Below are 6387 nucleotides of genomic sequence, written 5' to 3'. Positions count from 1 at the left end.
ATGAAAAAACGCACGAAAAAACGCACGAAAAAAACGTACGAAAAAACGTACGAAAAAATTGCGCGAAAAACGTACGAAATAAGGTCTTTACACCAAAATGTTGTGAAAAAAGTGAAAATTTCGACAAAAAAGACGGCCTTGCTGAAAGTGACATTATGATGTCTGCTGATTCGGGAAAATGCACTTCTAGTTCTCCTAGATCTATCCTCAGTCTGTTCTAGTTCTCCTAGATCTATCCTCAGTCTGTTCTAGTTCTCCTAGATCTATCCTCAGTCTGTTCTAGTTCTCCTAGATCTATCCTCAGTCTGTTCTAGTTCTCCTAGATCTATCCTCAGTCTGTTCTAGTTCTCCTAGATCTATCCTCAGTCTCTAGTTCTCCTAGATCTATCCTCAGTCTCTAGTTCTCCTAGATCTATCCTCAGTCTGTTCTAGTTCTCCTAGATCTATCCTCAGTCTGTTCTAGTTCTCCTAGATCTATCCTCAGTCTCTAGTTCTCCTAGATCTATCCTCAGTCTCTAGTTCTCCTAGATCTATCCTCAGTCTGTTCTAGTTCTCCTAGATCTATCCTCAGTCTGTTCTAGTTCTCCTAGATCTATCCTCAGGAAATGATTACTTAAGACTCTAAATAGTTGTTTAATAATGCCCATCCAGTAAACATGTACACCATTAGTGAATGATTAGTAGATGTATTAGGTAGCTGTTACTTAATGCTTATTCACTCCAAATAAACACCATTAGTAAATGATTACTAGGGACATTAGTAACGTTTTACTTATGTATTAACTAATGTATTACTTTATACTAAGTAATGCATACATAAGGATAAATAATTACATCATGTAACGTTTATTAATGCTTACTAATGTATTAATTAACTCTGAGCAGTAGGCATTAATTAACTGTTTATTAATGCATTAACTAACTGTTTATTAATGCATTAACTAATATGCTAATTAATGTTAAGTAATACATAATAATGGTTATTTAACTATTATTACACTGTTAATTAATGCTTAATAATGCATTAACTAACTGTTTATTAATGCATTAACTAATATGCTAACTAATGTTAAGTAATACATAATAATGGTTATTTAACTATTATTAAACTGTTAATTAATGCTTAATAATGCATTAACTAACTGTTTATTAATGCATTAACTAATATGCTAATTAATGTTAAGTAATACATAATAATGGTTATTTAACTATTATTACACTGTTAATTAATGCTTAATAATGCATTAACTAACTGTTTATTAATGCATTAACTAATATGCTAATTAATGTTAAGTAATACATAATAATGGTTATTTAACTATTATTACACTGTTAATTAATGCTTAATAATGCATTAACTAACTGTTTATTAATGCATTAACTAATATGCTAATTAATGTTAAGTAATACATAATAATGGTTATTTAACTATTATTAAACTGTTAATTAATGCTTAATAATGCATTAACTAACGTTAATTAAGGGACCCTTATTGTAAAGTGTTACCAATATTATGTCATATAACCAAATTATATCACCATACTATTATATATAACGATATAATAATACTATAGTTAAACATCCCATGAGGTTTCATAACTTAATATAATGATAAACTATGCAACTATGCTGTTTAATAACAATAAACAGGTTTTAAACAGTTTTCTGCTGTAAATAATAACAATAAACGGGTTTTAAACAGTTTTTCTGCTGTAAATAATACAAATAAACGGGTTTTAAACAGGTTTTCTGCTGTAAATAATAAAAATAAACGGGTTTTAAACAGGTTTTCTGCTGTAAATAATAACAATAAACAGGTTTTCTGCTGTAAATAATAACAATAAACAGGTTTTCTGCTGTTTTCTGCAGTAAACAATAAAAATAAACGGGTGTAAAACCTTTTTTTTTGCCGTTTCCTGCTGTAAATACAGTATGGACCGGTATGGACCGGTATGAACCGGTATGGACCGGTATGAACCGGTATGAACCGGTATGGACCGGTATGGACCGGTATGAACCGGTATGGACCGGTATGAACCGGTATGAACCGGTATGGACCGGTATGGACCGGTATGGACCGGTATGGACCGGTATGGACCGGTATGGACCGGTATGAACCGGTATGAACCGGTATGAACCGGTATGAACCGGTATGAACCGGTATGGACCGGTATGAACCGGTATGAACCGGTATGAACCGGTATGGACCGGTATGGACCGGTATGGACCGGTATGGACCGGTATGGACCGGTATGGACCGGTATGGACCGGTATGGACCGGTATGGACCGGTATGGACCGGTATGGACCGGTATGGACCGGTATGAACCGGTATGGACCGGTATGGACCGGTATGGACCGGTATGGACCGGTATGGACCGGTATGGACCGGTATGGACCGGTATGGACCGGTATGGACCGGTATACCGCCCAGCACTAAACCGAGCCTAAGAAACCTGGTGTTGTGTTTGACAAAGACATGTCATTAACAACACTGCAAACAGCTGACGGGGTGACTGAGGTCTGGACCAGAACCTGCTGGTGGTACCAGGTACTGGTTCTGATCCAGTCCAGCTCTCTGAGGTCTGGACCAGAACCAGGTACTGGTTTCTGAGGTCTGGACCAGAACCACGTACTGGTTCTGATCCAGACCCAGCTCTCTCAGGTCTGGACCAGAACCACGTACTGGTTTCCGGACCAGAGGAGACCGGTTCTTCCTCGTTGCTCCCAGACTTTGGAACGATCTTCTCTCTGCGTTCGTTGGAGTCGTTGATCCTTCAAAAGGAACTTAAGACTATTTATTTGTGCAGGTTTTGTCTGATTGTCTCGGGCTGTTCTGATCGTTATTGTGTCGTCTGGGCCTTTAAACTTAAATATGTTTGTATCTTTTAACTGTTTGGTTTTTGATGTAACTGTGAAGCTTCTGTGACCGCGGTCTGTGAAGGATCTGGGCAAATAAAACTTACTTACCTGTCTCCCTCCAGGTGGTCCAGGACCAGGACCAGGACCAGGCCTGTGAAGGAGCAAAGAAAACTTACTTTCCTGTCTCCCTCCAGGTGGTCCAGGACCAGGACCAGGTCTGTGAAGGAGCAAATAAAACTTACTTACCTCAACAAACCCACTCTTCATCAAACTGAGAACACTCACATTCAAGGATCTGGTCGACTTCCAAACTTTACAAATCCTGCACAAAGAGAATCAGCATCAGTTGCCACAAAACATCCAGAAGTTTCAAATAAAAGAAAATAAACACAATCTCAGGGGAATATGTAATTTTAAAAAACAACATGTACGAACAAACATCAAAACCCACTGTGTATCAGTGAAGGATTAATCTGTGGAACAACTGCAGAGATGAAATGAAATCATGTAATTCACCAAGTAAGTTCAAACGAATCTTTAAAATCACTACTCTTTATGGATATAAAACAGAAATGGACACATGAACTGACAGTTCCTGCTCAGCTCAACCACTTTTTCTTTTCTTTTATGCGTTTCTTTTGGAGTTGTGTGAAATGAATAAACAGTAAAAACAGAACATTAGAAGGGGAAGGACTAGAAAAGTTTTTAGAAACTTCATCCTACACCCTTTCAAACAGGAAATATTTATCTACATATAGATTTGTCTCTTTAATTTGCTTGTTTTGCTTATGGTTTTTTTTATTTTTTTTCGGTATGTACATTTTATGTATTCTGATTATTTTGTTTTTGTTTTAACCTGTTTGAATAAATAATGAAATGAAATGAAATGAAAACCTGTCTCCCTCCAGGTGGACCAGGACCAGAATCCAGATCCGGACCAGGACCAGAACCAGAACCAGGTCCAGGAACCAGAACCAGGACCAGGACCAGGACCAGGACCAGGATCCAGAACCAGGAACCAGGACCAGAACCAGATCCGGACCAGGACCAGAACCAGAACCGGGATGGGTGCAGGTCCGAGTCAGGACGGTTCTGACCCGAGACCAGAGGAAGAACCTCAGGACCCTAACGGGCCGGACAGAACCGGGCCGGACAGAACCGGGCCAGACAGAACCGGGCCCTCTTTGCCGCCTGAAGGTTTGGGGGTTTTCTGTTGGAACTATTGTAAATAAGTAGTAAGTTATCATGCTCCTTTAACAGAACGTATGATAATTCTCTTACGCCTGTGACTGATAAAACAATGCTGTTAAGTGATTAAAAAGTTCTGCACAAGAAGTTTCCTGATATCAGCATAAAGCAGAAATCTGCAGAGAAGAGAAAACTTCTTGTTGCTAAACAAGAACAATCTCTACCTGTCACTGACTGGGACCACTCCCTTTCCCCCTCCCTTTAGGGTTAGGGTTAGCAGTCAGCGCTGTAATCTAGGGAACACCCAGAGTGAATAAAGGGTTAGGGTTAGGGTTTAGGGGTTAGGGTTAGCAGTCAGCTCTGTAAACTAGGGAACACCTAGAGTGAATAAAGGGTTTAGGGTTAGGGTTAGCAGTCAGCTCTGTAAACTAGGAAACACCCAGAGTGAATAAAAGCAAAGAAGCAGCAAGGAGGGTTAGAGTAAGTTTGAGATTTTACACGTCTCGACTGCTCTCCTTGCGCAAGTCAAAAAGATACTTAACTGTGTCCGTGTCTCTTTTGTTTCCAGAAAGTTTGATGATACGAATGTTAAGTGTTTGAACCTAACATTTTCCTGGTGCTAGTTCTGCTAGTTCCAGCTGCTAATAATGAAAACGTTCCTCCACAGAGCCGGCCGAGCTGCCCCAGTGCATGATGGGAACCAGGAGGGTGGACAACATGTGCTTCATGATCTCCTGCACCAACTGGTACTGACCCGGTTCTGACCCGGTTCGGGTCAGAACCGGGTCATCTGTTTGTGGAGTTTGTGACGAATAAAAGACGTAAAACTCTGTTTTCTGAGGTTCTTTAACCCCCAACCCTCAACCCGCCCACGAGCAACACCAGCAGGTTCCGTTCACGGGAGGACAGAGTTTGTTTCATTTCTATTTCTGTTTTTCTCTTTTATATATTATTAATATAAAATATCCTAACCTGCGCACGAGGCACTCTTATTATTGCTCAGGCTTATTAGTGCCACGGCTATGCCATAGCAATGGAGGAGGAGGCTTATTTATTTATTCTTCCGTATAAACTTCGGCGCGTAACTAGTCCCGCAGCTTTGAGAAAACCCGAAAAGTAAAAACGTAGAAACGTGCGCCTTAAGCGGGAATTGAGTGGTATGACTTTTATTAGCGATTGGTGCGCACGTTTTTGCACAACGTGCGAAAACGTGCGCTTTTAGGCCAATCCGGAACGCATTGCGTGAACTTTGGGGCCTCACCACTCGCACACCGTTACTCGAAAAATTCGGAACCGATTTAGAAAGTTGTAGGCCCTGAATTTAACTACAGTCCTGTGGATTTTCAGAGCGATCGTGTGTGTGCCGTGGAATGTCACACTGTGGATGGGAGGAAGTAAAGAAAAATTCACCTTTTTTCTCAGTCACCTAACTTTCTCATACTTGCACGTAGAAATGTCATTCAAACTTCAAAACGGAGGAAAACTTCTCTTCTCTCCAAAACCCTAACCAAACAGTTTTTTCCTAAGATGTACACTTTTCAAAATATGAGCACTCAAGCGAGGACTGGAAATCACTTTTTTGTCAAATCTAGAGTGCAGGTGTCGGTTTCTAGAGTGGGAGAAAGAGTAAAAAATTAACCTGAATTTTTATTTGTAACACGAGCTCATGGCCAAACCGTAAAAAGGAGACCAATAATTTTTGGTCAGAATGTAGACATAGGTGTTGGGATTCATAAAATGTGACTTTGACAGGTGGGGGGGGGGGGGGCTAAAGCGGCACCAATACAGTCTCCATTGACTGCATTGTAATCAAACGTGAATAAAATTAAGATTGTCAGAATCTGCCGGGTTCTGTGTCTCTCACGATGTTTTCGTTTTTTTGCTACCATCTATGGTTTTATCACAAATCAAAGTGATTTGAGACTTTGTCAGAAGCTAAAATCTGGGTTAACCGGAAGGTTCTTCAAATTAGCCCCCGCCCCAAAAAAAAGGGGTTGTATGTGTATATATATATGTATATATGAGATAAATATAGTAACAATGCACATATATATGCCTTAGGTTCTTACCAGCATGGTATTAACCATTAATATGTGCAGACAAAAACAGAGAGAGAGAGAGAGAGAGAGAGAGAGAGTCTGTTTCTCTGATGCTTCATTGTTTTCGTCTCCGTGTCAGTTGGAGTTTTATTTAGCTCTCATTGTTCTGGTCCCTGAACCGGATCTGAACCGGATCTGAACCGGATCTGACCCGGATCTGAACCGGATCTGAACCAGAACTGGGTCTGAACCGGATCTGAACCGGATCTGGGCTGGACTTCCGGACAGGAAAACACCGA

This window comes from Cololabis saira, chromosome 8 (assembly GCF_033807715.1).
Source record: "Cololabis saira isolate AMF1-May2022 chromosome 8, fColSai1.1, whole genome shotgun sequence".
Classification (NCBI taxonomy): Eukaryota; Metazoa; Chordata; class Actinopteri; order Beloniformes; family Belonidae; genus Cololabis; species Cololabis saira.
This window is presented reverse-complemented; position numbering follows the sequence as displayed.